The 16,891-nt window shown below is 41.2% G+C and overlaps 1 long non-coding RNA gene across 1 annotated transcript; it reads left to right on the forward strand.

The window, feature by feature from the left end:
- The first annotated feature begins 115 nt into the window (after positions 1-115).
- Positions 116-13,723, forward strand: LOC135299300 (uncharacterized). The gene is made up of 2 exons (XR_010361298.1): positions 116-301; positions 10,887-13,723. It is a non-coding gene; the product is annotated as an uncharacterized LOC135299300 (long non-coding RNA).
- Positions 13,724-16,891: the final 3,168 nt, after the last annotated feature.

Here is a 16,891-nt window from a genome sequence, read left to right on the forward strand (position 1 = left end):
CCCACTTCATTATATAAGACCCTCCCTCTCCTTGTTTGCTTTGTAAAGATCAGGGACTGAACCCAGCTGCTTCTTGTTTCTGAGGTAATTGCCAGCATTTCCACAGCTGCTTCAGGGATGGGTTGAGGTTTTAAGTGGCTGGGGTGGTTTTTGTTTTTCCTTTGTGCTTAGTTTCTGACCTTGTACACTGGTATCTGCTGGCAAAGAGATGAGCACCTCACTGATGATGTAAAAGTGCCTTGGTCCTAAGCGAGATTTTTCACAAAGCAGGAAAGGATTCATCACATCTGCAGAAGAAAAGGTACAGGTTAAGGTTTTATTGTGAGGTGTATATGCTGACTTGTAATCAGACACACATGCCATGTTTCTTCGGCAGGTTAACTTGCAAATGTTTCAGCAGGCTTTTGGTCACCATCTGGAAACAGAGGAAGCAATCAAACTTTACCTGAATAACATTGGGGAAATTGCTCCCTGATTATCAACGCATACTGTGTGGGTTAAGTTGCATAAAATACACTAAATTTCATCAAAACTGCAAAGCCAAGCAATCCAAAGATTGACTTAAAATTGCGTAATAGGGCTTCTAAGTGCATACTTGTTCTGGTGGTCTCTAGTGATTTATTGTTACATACTGTTTATTTTTTCTTCATCCTTGCTCAGAACATGCTAAAAAATACTTTAGTCTGTTTAGCATAAAATCTTGTTTTATGTCAGAACTTTAGAGACCAAATCTGGTGTTCCCAGAAATATTCAGTACCTTCAACTGTACGACTGTCTTTGCTCTTGCACTTTTCTTGCTTCTAAGAGCTGCTTTACCATGGGACTCTGTGGCACTGCTAGAAAGGGCATCCCATGCACTAGAGGAAGGGCAGGGTCCTGTGGATTAAAAATAACGACTGCAAAAATAGATTGACTGCAGCAGGAAGATGAAAGCTTCTAAATGATTCTGTATTAGAAATGGCTTGTGCTCTGCTGATGTAGAATATGAGCAGATCTGATGTATGCCTCTGTATCCTTGCTCAGCAGACATCTTGGCTGGGACAAGGGATACTGCTGGCCAGGCTGTGTGAAAAAGCCTTTTTTACTCAGAACTGCGCTTAATGTGCAGCTGCTGGTTTTGTCTGTTTAGCTTTGGAAAAATAAAGGTAAGTTACCCTTCATCTGCAGAGACAGGAAAGACCTTCCCTGAGTCTTTAATTCTTGAAGTCTACATGCCAGGGATGTCACAGCGTAAGAGCCACAGTCAGACAAAACTTTTGTCAAGTTTTTGCACACTTGACAAAACTACAAGGGTGCCCAGTCAAAAAAAAGCAGGGCGTGTTTGGTTGTTGGTGTTAACTGTAAGGGAAGCACGCCCTGAGAAATGGTTTGAGGTTGAATACTAAAATAATGAGTTACCATGGATGGTTATGGGGAAAATTGGTAGGCCATTCTCATCACAAATGCAAAGGCTCAGAGGAAGTCAGAAAAGTGCATTGAAGACCTGCTTTCCCCCTTTTGTGTGTCAACTGAAAGTGTTTTATATACTCAGTTCTTGTGGCACTGACAGGATGAATGTGGCATGAGTTTAAATATCACAACAGGATCATCTGCCTGCTGATTCTACCAGTCTGAGAAGTAAACCCTGATAGAGAAGTACAGTGAGTTTAGTGACAAATTCTGGTAAGAGAAGGCGGAGTTTTTTTCCCATCTTTTAAAATACCTAAGTCTTTTGCCTTGTGATCTCTTTTCCCCCTCTTAACAGTTCGGTGTATTGGTTTGTCTGCTTTTGACACAGAAGGGTAAAATGCATGTTTGTAAATGTAATTTCTCTTAAACACTTCTATTGACTTTAGATTATTGTTACCAATTTTCTATGCGTGGACTTCTACGACCTTAGGAATTTTTTCTGCACATCCTTTACTTCTCAGTGGCTTGTGACTGTGCAATTTTGTTGTCTTTTCACCATAGAACACTAAATTGATATTGAACTCCTCGTATTTGTTGCACTGACTCATTGGTACCTTTTTGTACTGGAAGGTTTTCCAGTACATGCTTGTGTCAGCTTAAGCACTTCTGGAAATGATATCAATTGCCTGATTTTTTTCATTGATCCAGAAATGGTCTAACTAGCATTGTGGGCTGGTGCCTTATCCTCTATTATTCGAGGAAAAAAGAACTTTATGTACTGTCTGGTTAGAGGATGACATCTTTTCAACTTTCACATCCCTCATGGGTTTTTTCCCCTGTGGTAGCTGGGAACATTATCTAGTAGTGTCTTAGTCACTGTCTGTGAGCTTGCTGCTTTGGGATACTTTAACAGACAAAGGAAAAGGAATTTAACAGTGGGTGAATGGGTGTGCTCTATGAAGTAAATCTATGAAAAATTACTTTCAATTTTAGGTAATTTAAACAAAACTTGGTAATTTATGTGTATAATTTGGTGGGAAAATGGTAATTTCATTTTATAGATATGTAAGCAGTCTAGGTCACAGCATAATTTAGTGCTCAAGTTTCCCTTCTATTTGATTATTTTTAAAGACTCCAGCTACTTTCAGGTCTTAAAAGTTACTTTTCAAACAGTGCTTCAACAGTCTAGTTTTATACAGTTTGAAACTTTATCTAATGAGTGTCAATATTGGAAAAAGTATTGATTATGTATTAGTCTTATAAGCACAGGGTAAAGTAAATTCATAGACATATCTGGTGCAACTTGTCACCTAGTGTCCATGCATCTGTGTGAATCACTCTGCTTGAAGTCAAAGGCCTTCTTTCTCTAGACATATGCAAATTCACCACTGGGGAGAAAAGGGAATTAAACTCCAATCCCAAAACATCAGTAGATGTACTCTCAAGCACAGTGTACATCTGTCTACTGAGTAATTTTTAGGTAAATGCCTACTTGGGAATAGTGCAGAAAAAGGCCTTTCAAAAAAAAGCCCCTATGAACTGTGTAAATTTACTCAGCCTCTCCTATTTTTGAAATAAATTGCTTCCATGTGTGTTCTACCATTTCTAGGTGGACCTCCTGAAGCTATTCCAGTATAACTCACTTCCAACTTATATAATAGAGTAAAAATATCTCATCTGCTAGTATATGTCCAAACTGACCCAGAATTGCACATTCAGGACCACTTTATAAGGAAAACTTGGTTGAGCAAAGAGAAACAGATGTTTCCTGCCTAGTAGCATGAAGTGAGTTAGTGTGTTGGACGGACATCCAGGATTGCAGTTGCTATGATATTCTCTCCGAGCAGCTTCAGGACTGAAGATTTTGATTTTCAGCAGCTTTAGGAGGGTGCCAGCATCCCCTGTAGGTGCAATTGCCAAAGCAGAATGTGAGAGGGGAGGAATCAGCATCAAGTGACTGGGTACATGGAGGTTTTGGTCTCAGTGTCAGTCCCTCGGGGTGCCACCTCACCACACTGGGGTGGGCTCTTGGGTGGCACTGTAGCTTCAAGCACAGTGCTCAGGACTAAGCCACCACTCGTGGCGGTTCATCAGCTGCCAGTACCCAAGTGAAGTTACTGTAGGCTGCCTTGCATGTCTCTCCCTGACTGGAGGCATGCTGACAGTCCTTGAGAATCCAGACCAAGGCATTTTATGGCCACAGAAACAATAAAAGAAGATAAGGGGTGGAGGGGGAAGGTGTCTATGTAAATAATGCAAAGGCCCCCTGTTTCTCCAAAATGCAAGGCAGCTGTGGCTTCTTCTGTGGCTACATGTTTTTCTTGTGGATAATGGCTCCCCTTTGTAGATTACTTTTCTCCTCCCTGGGGCCACTTTTACTTCTTCTGGACTGCTGTTAATATCCCACTTTTCCAATTTCATTTTACAAGCTAGAATAAGTTTCTGGATACCAAGGTTCAAAGTTGTATGCATAGTTTAGGTTGAAATCAGGGCATCCCACTTGCACAGTGTCTATATGCCACCCCCTGTGTGTTCACTTGACAACATTTTAGACTATTCAGGGTTCCTCAGGCAATACAGGTAAAGTTCACGAGGCAACAAGACATGGAACCATGCATTTGTCCTGGAAAGTCAAAAGGCTTGTGTGTCATGCCTACTTTTATGACTATTTCTGTATTTTGTTACATGAATGATTTGAGAAAGGTGATCTTTTATTTACCATTGGATTTACTACCTAACAAAGAAGCCGGTGTAACTTTTTTTTGTGTCACAGAGGGAGTTTTTACTCCAGATTATTTCTATGTCAGAATAGTGCAGAGGAGTGATGGGTTTAGAAGAGGTAAATCTTTGCTTCATCAGCACTCTGTATGCAAACAGAGTGACTGATGCAGTCTGGAGCTCTTTCCTGGAGGCATCATGCATGAGGCTGGTTGCTGGAAATGGAAAAATGAGTAGAAAGATAGTGGGCAGATCAGCACCCTATAATCACTGTTTGAGCTGATTTCTGATGAGTTACTGTCAATCTTCCTCTTCCACAAGGTTTCTAGAGAGACACTTTACAAAGTGAAACCAAGGGAGGGGGGCAGGGCAGAAGTCACTGCCAAAACCCTACATGTGTGAGGGCTTTTATCTACTGAGTAATGGTGTGGCTCGTGGTTACCCTTTGAAAATGCTGACAAGGGAAACTGATACAGCGATTGTGTTACATGGACAACATCTGGAATAGTCACCTACATTGACTTTTTAGTATTATTTTGCTAGGAAAAAAAATTGCTTATATAGAGCATTGAGGTAATTATTATTTTTACTGATTTGTGGTTGTTTCTGGTTTTAAAGAGCGGAGCAATAGGTACCTTGAAAAAGCTGTTTATTGTAACTATGTTACATTGAAACTAAGTTTGATTTAGGAATAAAACTAGGGTTTTTTCTGTTTTATCTGTGAAGACTGGAGTGCATTTGCATTAGTCATGCTACTGCATAAAGGAAGAGGAAGCTGCAGTTGGGAGATTGCTTAGTGGAATTAAGGAACTGGGAAAGTTATTTTTAGACTCAAATTTTCTGTTTTTTCAATATTTTGTCTGGGCAAGAAAACTGGAAACAAATTGAACACTAGGGATTCATGAAGAGAAGAGTCTTCCTGTAATATCCTCATGGGACTGATGAAGTTTGAAAATTGCTGCCACTCATTTTACTTGTTTGAGTTTCCAGGGAAGGTCAATAGATGTGAAGGCACTTTTAATTGGTTGCAGCTCTCCACTGCTGTTACCCCCTCTGCACATATGACCTCAAGGTCTCCCACCCCTGTAGCAGGGAGCTGGTTCCCTCTGAGCTAGCTGATCCATGCAACTCCAGAACAGTGTTCTCTGGCAGATTTCTCTTTTCAACTATCATATAAAATAGGCAGGAGCAGATGGGGCATCTTTCAGGTTATGGATTAAAAAGAAGTCGAGAGAGCAGATGGCATAATATAGGAAAGTGCACACCTTTATTTCTAACCTCAGCTTTTCAGTAGTGCAGTGAGCAATTGGATCCAGTAGATAGTTCTTAGTTTATAGCAACAGTAAGCTTGAAATTATACAAGTACAAGAAAACTTTTACAGCTAACTTGTAAAGAAAAATAGAGGAAAGAATTGTTTGTTAATTTCCATTTTCAAACCTTGAGCTATTACTGTGATTGCACAGGCTCTGTTCTCAAAACAATCCAGTAAATAATTGTGGTAGATCTATCAGAGTCTGTTTTCTGCTTCTGATGTTCAAGTCAGTGACTGAAGATATTGGTAGCTTGTGTTAGAAAAAGCTTGTATTTTGTTAAGATGCACTGTGCTTACTCCTACCGGTTTCTCCCCAGGAATTTCTGAAATGCATAATCTCAATACTGGTGATTTAGCTGCTACCTTGACAGGTTGGTGCTGGCTCATTTTCAAAAGCGACTCTCCAGCCACAGTTGGAATAACTCTGGTGCTCTCCAGCTATCCTCTGCTACTGTATCCTAGGGTTTGACAGCTCTTCTGAATTTTGATTCCTGAAACTTCTTAAACCATTTCTCACTTCCGTCCATTAGCCTGTTGAGAAAGTGTTTCTAAAATAAGGGCAGAATGAATTTATTAACTTCTTAAATATCCCAGCGACTCTTATACTAACTTGTATCTGTTGGCATGATAAATATGTGCATAACTAAGGAAAAGTCCCCATCTGAACTGTCCTGGGCTGTCTGAGCCCCAGAGCACACTGAGGCTTGTATAATACTTCTCAGTGGACTGTGCAACAGCTTTGTTAGAAGTTCATTGACACTGGGCTGATTATGTGTCATCCATCGTGCTGTCAGAAAAGACACTTCAGGCTGTCAGTATTGCTGCTACTGCTTTTGTGGAGGTAAGGATACAAGCTGATTCCACCTAAAACCTCTGGCAGTGAGCATGAGGGTCCATGGGAATGCAGTGAAGGAGTTGCCTGGAACACAGCTTCATGTGGCAGCTGCTGTCCAGTCCTTCCCACACGGGCTGGGCACATGGGGGTGGCACTAGGCATTACCTGAACCCAGCACACATAGAGCCAGTGGCTTGTGAGAGCATGCCTGTGAAGGACAAATGCAGTGCTGGGAGGAGGAAAGGGCTGTCGAGCGGAACTTTTGCTGTTAAAAATATATTGGTGAAGGAAATGAAAGTTTTGTATTACACAGGTTCCATGAAATCATTAAGTCCTATGCACCATCTGCATTATTCATCTCTAGAGCCATTGGGGTTCTGGTCACTTAACATGGTAATAATGCTGCATTAATAAGGAACAGCTTAAACATAAAAGAGAGAGCATTATATTTATGGCAGTTTTATAAGTCCTTCAACAGATTACTGCAGTTAAATGAAAGCTACTGCCACTTAATCTAGTCACAAAACTGCATAGTAATTCTTAGATTTATCATAATTATGATGGCATTGAGTCATTTATGTTTGTTCTTTTTTTCTTTGCAAATGAGATTGAAGTATACCTTACAAAGATGGCATATGTAGCTGCATGACTTCCAGGTGCATGAATTCTGTTTGTCTGCTAATCCCTTGCTGGCTCTGAACTTTTTTGGCAGCTAAACATTTCCTGGGGTGCACTGTAATAACAGGCAGCTGTCCTGTCAGCTCCACTGAAAAAGGAGATAATATGGCAGACAGCATTTGCTTTTCCCCAGACCCATTTCTCACAGTTCCCTAAACTGATTCAAGTAACTGCTCTTAGTTGATGATGTAGTTTGTGTAGAACAAGGATGGATTTCTTGGGAACAAAGGTAAAAATTATCTGCTGCAGAGAAGGCATTGTGAGGTAGTTTCCAATCGAAACACTTGTAAGGAGTTGATGTATTTGTATGGAGGAATGGCTATTTCAATACAGCTGAATATTCCCTCTATTGTGCAAGAAGGCTCTGTGCAGTGATGAACAGCCCCTTCTGGATTTTCATCTCTGCCCCAGTTGTCTTGCCAACCTGGGGATTTAAACTAAAGAGCATGTCTAATGAGGTGTTGAGTCTTCTGGGTAACATTTGACGTAGTGTCTTGCTGAAGTCTTTGGTCTCTCCTCCGAGAGGCTGAACATCCTCAGCCACCCCTGAGAGAATTCAGCTTTCTGAGTCTGCAGTGAAAGTTAATGTTCATGCCCACAGTGGCACTGAGCACTCTGTGCTGGCACATATTTCACGTGCCAGCATTCTGGGTTGATCTTTCCTGCTTGAAGCACCCATGGGAAGTGAGAGGTGCCTAAGAAAAATTAGGCTAATTAGAGGAGTTTAATGCTTTGATATGTCTAGACAATGTGCTATGGGGAGATATTTTTTAGAATGGGTAACTTCAGGGTATTGAGCCTTTCTGGGATTGATGCTCCATGGAATCAGTCCTTCAGTTTATGGATGCTAAGTTGCTAATCCTGACTACAAAATTTCTTCCCAAGTAAATATTTTCATTAAAAAAAACAATCGTCTTATTTTTATTTTCACCCACAGACACAAACAAGCCTTCTAAGTGAAGTAATTACAATTTATTTGCAAAACATATTTCTACATTCCACATCCCAGTCCATCTAGCTTTTATGTTTCTCTCTAAATCCAACTATATTCTTTTGCATTGAAGTTGCATTATCCCCTGGGTTGGTAACCTTTGGAAAGTTATGTGTGAATCCAGTTTATCTCCAGAGCTGCAGCATAACAGCTGCATTCTTAGATCTGTACGTGGGTAAACTGTTGCTTGAAGTAATCTTGGATCACTGGGATGGAAACCATGTGATGAGCTGCTGCTCAGTGTTTATTCTTTTATCAGCTCTTTGATGCTTGCACTTTTATCCATTTACTGCTCTTTAAGTGTGGTGGGTGGGGTGGTGTTCAGTGTTGTTGTAACCTTTTGTTGTGTGGTACCTGAAATCAGTGAAGCAATGGTGTTAGCCCTGTGGCTGTTCAGTAGGAACACAGTTCTGTCCTTTGGAAATGAAGAACTATCTTGATATAAAACTAAGTGGTGCTCAAGTTTTAAAAAATAGACACCTTGTAAGCATACCTGTGGGCAGGATATGATTCCTAGAGGGAAGAGGGAGGGATTTCAGCCAGAAACTTTCAGTTTCTGAAAATGGTGGAGAAGGGGGAAGCATAGCTGACTTGCCAGCTACTGAAGTCCTTGAAGTTGATTTAATCCTGATGTCAGACGCTCTTTCCAACATGGGCAAACAGCCCATAATGTAAACTCTGGGGATGAGAATTTGGTGGTCACTCACATGTCTTGAGGCATGAGAGCAAACTTGTGGTTAAAGCATCTGTCGGGGGATTAGGAAGGTCTAAAGTTGAAAGCAGTGATTTTTCTAGGAAAGCATAACAAGCGTCCTGTGGGCAGAGAGCACGCACGGCGCTCTGCTGAGCGCTGGCTGCGCAGCCATCCCCTTACGCTGAGCGAGGTGTCTGGGGCTGGAATGGGACAATCTGGGCTTCCCTGCTGCTCATGCCACCTAAAGGCACAGTCCACGGCTAATAAATGTGGGTCTGGCATGGGCTGGGGGCAGGTTTTATCTTTCTAATAGCACTGTACCACCCTGTACCACCCTTGCTAACAGTATCCTCGTTTGATGAGAGACTGAAGGACAACATAACCCATTCTTGGATAGGAAAGGGGGTAGTGACTTCTTGTTACTCCTGAAGCAACCGATATATTGCCTCCTCCCATCACGCAGAAGAACAACTTTTGAACTCTGCTTGGAATTCTGTCCAAATTGGCTCAAATGTGAAGTGGAAATTGACTTTTTTGAGTGCTTATTTCCATTTAGTTTTATCAAGCTCATGGAGGAACTGAAAAACTTAGGGAAAAATTTACCTGAAAGTTTTGGAAATTTGGTCTCTGTGTGAAATGGGGCCAAGAAGATTCTAGATACCTCAAATTTGCTTGTAAAAAACTTCCTTAATAACATGGGCTGAAACCTCTCAGTGCTTCAGTCTTGCTCCTGCGTGAATCCGAGTTCTCTGGTCTTCAAATTTACAGTTCAAGATTCTTGGAAACCTCACAGTGAAGAGTGTGGTGCTTCTGTTACCACCTCCAACACTTTATAAGGCAAGTAGGGAAGCAGTTCAGGTGGAATTCTTGGATGTTTTTCCTCAGGAGCGTAACTGACAGCAGTGGTGACAGTGGGTTTGAGACAGAAATACAGAATAAGGATTTCCTTGCTTCTTAATTCCTTGTGGCTATTCATGCAGAGATGCTGGTCAAAATCTACCTTGTGGTTTTTTTCTTCAACTCACCATCAAGACTACATATGGTTGTTAATTTGTTGATACCATGTTGTGTGGCTCTTAGGAATTCATGAAAAAAATTATTTTGTTTGCACAGCTACTGGTGGAATTGTTAGATTTATAAAAATCCAAATGCTCTGAAGTTCATGGATCTTGTTTCAAATACCCCAGCTAAGCTTCATTATAAGAAATTTTATTTTATCCATTATGTTTTCCAGACTACTATCCCTTTAAAACATGTGTAATGGTGTGATTCCTCAGTGCGCTTTCCCAAGATGAAATTCAAATATTTTGATATCAGTTGAGTGTGACTGCCATAAGAGAAAGCAGAGATAAAAATAAATGGCTGCACCTACTGTGAGGGTTTGTTAAAGAATAGAGCTTTCTGTAGTGTATCAGAATATTGTGTGGGCATTGTAAACAATTGTGATACTGCTAACATAAAGTTTTCCCTGTTGAACAAACTATTGAAATTGAAATTCAGCCAGAAGAGAACCTAGCTCAGTGCCCTGAAGGCCAGCGGCTCACAGCCTTCAGCAATCCAAGGGTTATTTTCAGTCCAAAGGCAGCACCTTCAACAGCAGTGCCACAAGCCATTGCAGTGGGTGACTCGGTGCCAGTACCCGGTGAAGGATGCTTATCCAGGGAAATGTGGTGTTTGGCAGTGCCCACAAGCCTGCAGCAGCCTGTTCAGTTTGTGGGTGCTGAGATCGTTGTGTCAACAGCCCTGAAATGCTGGTGGGCAGCACTTGCTGGTGGTCTCTCTTGAACTGGCCCCTCTGCATGTTTCCAGATGTTAGTTGTATTAGAAACAATTGAAAATCTACGGATGCCTTCCAAATACTGCTTATCCGTGTAAGACATGGTTCTGGGTGCCAAAATGATGTACTGGGATCATGAATAAATAGAGATGTGGAAATAGGATGTGAGAATCCCATAAAACAGTTTTTTTAAATGAAGATGTTTGTTTAAACAGTATGTAATTTTGGAGAATAAACTGGGCTTAATGGACTCTAGTGCAGGAATAATATCTAGATTCAGTTGGTTGGTCATGGTGTTTGCTGTTTCTGGTTCTCACTGATTTTTATGATCCACTCTGTAGATTATCCAGTTATAGAACTACTCAAGTGCCCTCTCAATTAAAAATGCTACTTCTGCCAATGTTTTCCCTAATGCACAATGCATTTTGCCTTCTTACAATAAACAATACATTTGTATTTTTCTGTTTTCTGGGCTTTTGCAAATCATGAAGACTGCAGCACTTGCTGGAAGTTGCAAAATTGTCCTGTGTTTTTATTCAAGCCCACTTAAAAGAAGAAAACACAGACCTGCTCCTTTCTAACAGATTCAGAGATCCCTTATGCCTGGATTTAAGTATCTGCTTTTTGGAAGAAGAGATGTAGCCTTTGAAGGCTTTTTTAATGTCTTAGATCTAGTGTGAGCACTCTACAGTTTTTAGAATGGTTGACCAAGTCGTTTAAATTGCCACTATCTAAATTGCCATTTGCCAGTTGATGGAAGCCAGAAATGACACTGTGCTGAGTGAAGTTGCTGGAAAGATGCTTCACAGAAGTAACTGACTGTTTTCAGCTCTCCTGCTACTCCTCTGCAATTTGCTGGTTTCAGTATCAAAAGAAGTATGAAGATGCCAAGCCCAATTTATCTGCCTGTGTGACTCCAAATACATACAGCTGTCTGGTATCTGACACTGGGACCTCAAAGCCAGCAGCTTAAAAATGGCAGTGACAAAATGAGTATGTTGCAAGAGAATAATGGGCCTTATAACTGACTTTGAGTTCCTTTACCTCTGCACTTTTCAATAAGGACAAGGGAATGCATAATAAGAAATATTGTTGAGTGGAGCTTTGTGCAGGATGGATTTATTCTCTGTGCTGCTCCATAATTAACTCTCCAAATGCATGGATTATACTGATTGGAAGTGGTCAGAGGTGTTTTCCTCCACCACAGAATAAAGGACAAGCTAGATCTATGCAGTACCGCGTCTGATACTTGCAAATGTTCAAGATGGTTAAAAGTAGATTTTGTGCAAAAAAGGTGCTTTATAGCAAGCTGACTGCACTATTTATCTGAACTTCCCTATGCAGATAAGGCTTGTGATCCCTGATTGCAGCTTCTGAAAGCCAACTGTGTTCAAACAAACGCACCGCAAATCAGTTTGGGCTCATCTGGCTGATGTTGATGGAGCTCTGTGTGGAGAATTGATAAGATATGTCAGTCTCTTATCTCCCTGCTTTATATCTGAAAGAAACATGTGGTGAGGAGTGCTTGCATGGCTATGGAGAGCATTTGATTCTCCCTGATCCTTCACAGCAAGAGTAAAAGGGTGTAGAGGTGTTTCACACCCTCTCAGCTCTGCTGCCAAAAGCCCCCAAGAGGCCATAAACAGGTGAACTGGCCTGAGACAGCCCTGGACACAGCACTGAGGTAGAAATCTTGTGGATTTTGTGTATTTCTGGATTTTTTTACGGGTTGGGACTCATGTTTCAGACGAGTGTTCTGCACAGCAGTAATATTGCTGTGCCCCACAATTACCTGAGGTTACTGACAAGTCAGTTAAGGAGTATAAATATCACATGACTTGGTTATATCACTCCATCAACAGAGCAGAAGCTGAGATCTGGATCTGAATGTAGGAACTGTCACGTCAATGTTGGTTACACCACTGACTTGGATGAATTGCCACCTTTATTAAGTGTATGTGATATATGGCCTGCGTGCATGTATATGTTACTGAGGAGAAAGTGGAAAGAATGAACTGTATTTCCATTGCAATTAATTTTTCAGGTAGGACTGATATTATGTCCTGAAATCTAGGATCTAAAAAACAGTGACTATTGCATCAACATTTAGAGGAACAGGTAATTTTGCTGCTACAAGGAAATCTAACCATTGCAATCAAGTCTCAAAACTATACTGAACTATGGACTAAATAATATCTATTCCCTAATGATGAATTCATTTTCAGTTAATAACAAGTATTTGTGAAGTATAATGAAAAATACAGTGCCATGCATAGTAAACTGGCCTCTGTTTTCTTTGACAGCATGCCAGTTTCTCAGCTGCAGCACTACTGTACTATTCATCTCCATAAAGGGCTTTTTTGAAAGCATTATTAAACAGCAGGAAGGAATGGTGTATGACAGCTTCATTAGTCACTAGGAACCAAACCTGGCCACTTTCTGCTGGGAAATACTAGCACAATTGAAAACATCCCTGGGCTGATGGCATCCAAACATTTTTTTCCCTCAAATTTTTGGAGTATGGCCAGACCTTGGTTTGAAGACCCTGGAATGGCCGCTGTGCTATTAAGTCCTCTTTAGGTGAAGTTTGTCTTTTTCTGTGAGGAAAACATGGACTTCTCTGTCTTAAAGTCCAGAAATATTTGCAGGAGACTTTTTAATTTGAGACACACAGACAAAGGAAGTTCTCTCCAAGTGCAGTGTGATCTTGCTGAAACTGCAAATGCCCCAGTACCATAACTGCAAGCAAGCCCCTTTGTAACAGACACAATGCTTGATCATTTTGGATATTCCTCTGCAGTGTTTGCTGAAGGTGCATCCAGCTGGCAGGGTGCTCTGACATGTTAAAGATGCTCTCAGCTCCACTGAGATCAGTAAATGTGAGGTTCTGAGCTAACAGTATTTCAGGTTCTATTTGTTAGCCTGAGACTAACGGTATTTAGAGTGAGACCCTTCTGCATCTTGCTCGACAAAAGTCTAAGCTACAGGATAAACTCAAGGATAAAAATCAAGTTCCTGCATGAATCTGTTGCACGATTTATTGTTCTTTTTAAAATATAACACGCAATTTGTAAAGTGAATTACCTGTCTAAGAAAAGTAAAATCAGCAAAGCCTGCAAAAATCCCGATGAATGCTTTAGCTAGCTTTGATTCCAAGAAAACACCACCTAAAAGTCAGTTCTTTGTTCAGCAAAGCCTCAGTACCAGCGAAGTCCAGGAAACTGGTGGAAATCATATTAAAAACAATGTGCACAAAGAAGTATTTTATGGTCCAGCTGTTCTTAATTTTCTGTATATTTGTAAAAATAAAATTAGCCCTTAATACATAGTTATTTGTGCTTTTCTACCCACCTGGAATTTTCTGTGAATATTTTACAGGTAACAGCATTCATAATTAACAGTAAGCCAACAAATGCCTGGTTCTTGAGTGATGACTTAATGTACACTTGCAAGCTTAGCCAAGACCTGGTGTGACCACGCCAAATGCAGGAGGGGAGATTGTGCAAGAGTGCTTCTGCATGCTATTGGAAATCCTGATTTTTTTCTATGTCAGCCAGTGTGACCACCCCATTTGGACTCCTCTGTGGGCTCAAGCCCAAGCAACAGACTTGGCTCAGAGTCCCTGGAGGCTGCAGCTCTTGCTGAGCTGCTCTTGCAGTGTATACTGGGTCATTGTACTTGCACAAGCCTGCAGTTGTCAGCTTTGGTGTCTCCCACTGCCAGTAACAGCTGAGACCCTTCAACACAGAGATCACAGGAGGCAATTCTCTTCCAAACCTTTTTTTAAAACTTAAAGTATTTGGTGTGAGAGTCAGCTCTCATGATTCTTGGGGCTCTCCCTTGTTCAGGCTATCTCAGTGATAGCCTTGAAGCTGGCCCACAAGCCTTGTAAGGGGTTGACTGGTAACAATAGCCACAAAGCCACAACTGAAAAGCTGTGTGCTTAATCTACAGGATTAACACAAACAAGATGTCCTTGAGCAGGATAGGTTTACAGCAGTCTAGCAGGAGTCATTTTCTCCGAGAGCAGAAGACAAAACCCTTGCAGGCAGTGCCTGGGGAGCCGGGAGCAGAGCAGGCTCCCAGGGTGACTGTCAGCACTGGGACACTGGCTGTCCCCCTGCCAGCCCACACGAGCTGCTCTCCAGCTTGGCAGGGGTGTCTCTGCCTGTCTGTGATCCTCTGGTGGTGAAGCTGTTTCCAGCTCCCTGCAAGCTGGAGCCACTGCTGCAAAGAGCTTTTAGTGCCATTTTCCCTGGAGCTCTGAGGAGCTGGTGAGCAGGTCTTGGCCATGAACTGTGAGACCCCTGAATGCACATGTGCGCTTTCTGACCTCTCTTGGTGCATTAAAGCCAACCTTTGTTCAAAGGTAGGATTTGCTGATGGTGGAAATAATCCTCTGCTACCAGGGGCCTGGAGAAAAGGGTGATGTCCACTTGTGAATGGTGGCTGGGTAACTCCATCTCCTGCCACAGCTTCTAGTTGCACTCCAGCAATAACAATGCATTTCTTCCCACACCTTTGTATTCATTTCTCAGTTAATGACTCTGCAGTTCATTTTTGTACAGTGGATTTTTGTTTGTGAATCTGTACTCTTTGCCTTGGCCCACTTGTTCTTGCTGTTGGATCTCTCTGAAAGCCCTTCCCAAACATAACAGGCAGCCAAGGAGAAAAATATTTCATATTTTTTACTGTTCTCAAAACTACCAGTTGGAGTGAATTTATCTAAAAACTGGTTTAACCCTTTTCTAGTCCTCAATGTAAAGGACACCATCTCTTGTTGATGATATTCCTTGAATCTCAGCTGTCCTGATTCATACTTTTTAGGTGGTCTCTGTATCCAAGAAGACTGGAAGTTCCCTATGAAAATTGGAAATTTTTTTAGCTTAAAGAGAATCCCTAACATGCACAAATGAAAAATAATCCTGCTCTCAAAAAAAAAAAGCTTTAATTTTTTTAATGATTCTTTACCAGTTGGAGGAACTATGCTTACTAGGAAGCTCAGTATTTACTGGGATAGCGTGGGTTTATAGCAGCTTCATTGGTAGCTGATTTCTACATGAATACAAAATGCAACCCTACCCCAGAAGTTTCAGTGGACTTTGTGCCTGTGTGCTGCAGCTTTGCAGGTGTGATGGATAAATTCAGTTTCACAGCATTCCCTTGAGATGGTGCCCAGAGTAAGAATCTAAGCCTGGGGATCTGAAGCTAAATCCCTCTGAATAATTTTAAAAGCAGATTGGTGGCACTCTAGAGAACAGTGAAGTGAAGCAGGGGAGGAAGGGGCTGTAGGGGTGCTGCCCTCCAAGCAGGGCTGAATCAGAGGGTTAAGGAAGGCATACCAAAAAGGAATGGAAGGACATAGGATTCTGAGTTAACAGGTGACTTTTGCAATGGTAGGGAAAAGATTATTTGCTTTTATAATGTTAGGAACAGACTGATTGCTTCCTAATGCTTTGTGTAAAGGCAGATGGAGCAGTGGTGGGTGAAGAAGGCAAGGGAAAAGGCAGTGGTTACATCTTCCACTTTCAGAAACTGTCAAATAAATCAGCAGAATTTGTACACTCTTCTGAAAATACTTGTAGCCATACATATAATAAAGATAGCTACTTTGTACAGTGAAATAGTACATTACAAAATAATTTCAATTTCCCTCATGCCTTATGTTGCCCTTACATTTACAGCTCTCTGTACAAAATAGGTACTACCTGCCTGTGTCAGCTGAGTCTCAAGCAAAAGCAGTATAAAAACTGCTTGTGAAGAATGTGCTGACCCTGGACAGTATCAGAATATTTCACCAGCAAGACCTTAACAGGAACAGGTGAAGCTCTCCTTAACCAGAGTAGAAAGACCATATATTATATCAGTTATACAAAGTAGTTATAAGAAAAGAAATAATGTAGAAACACTGGTCAAGAAGGATCCTGCTTCAATACAGATACCTGGCAATAAGACTTCTGACCTGGGCTTATAGAAGAGAGTGAAAATCTTTCACTTATTCTGTGAAATATTTTTACCATAGTCTCTGGGAATATCTAGGTTGTTTGAATTCTGAATAATTTCTGATTAACAATTTTCCTGATTTTGTCAGTCTTGACTTATTAATATGTAATACATTACCTGACACACTGACCTGTTAACTATTCTTCTATCTGAGATACCATAAACACCCCTGCACTTTCATTTTGCAACAACTACGAATTATTTTGGAGCACACTAATTACCGAAAGAAGCATTTTGACAGTGGAAAAAAAGCAAACCACTTTGAAGGTCTTTCATCCCCTCACTTTATTTAAGAGCCACTCAGCATAGATGTGACTGTCAGCATTTTATCCAGGTTGTGTGTTCACTCTGTTGTGCCTGGTTTGGACACAGTTGCCTCAGAGCCAGCCTCAGGCACTATCACATCTCTTTCCACAGACAAAAATGATAGTGAGACACTGAAGTAGTTGTGCAAGGGATCAACACATGTCCAGCATGACCAATCCTGCTTTTG

Source organism: Passer domesticus, chromosome 4 (genome assembly GCF_036417665.1).
Source record: "Passer domesticus isolate bPasDom1 chromosome 4, bPasDom1.hap1, whole genome shotgun sequence".
Classification (NCBI taxonomy): Eukaryota; Metazoa; Chordata; class Aves; order Passeriformes; family Passeridae; genus Passer; species Passer domesticus.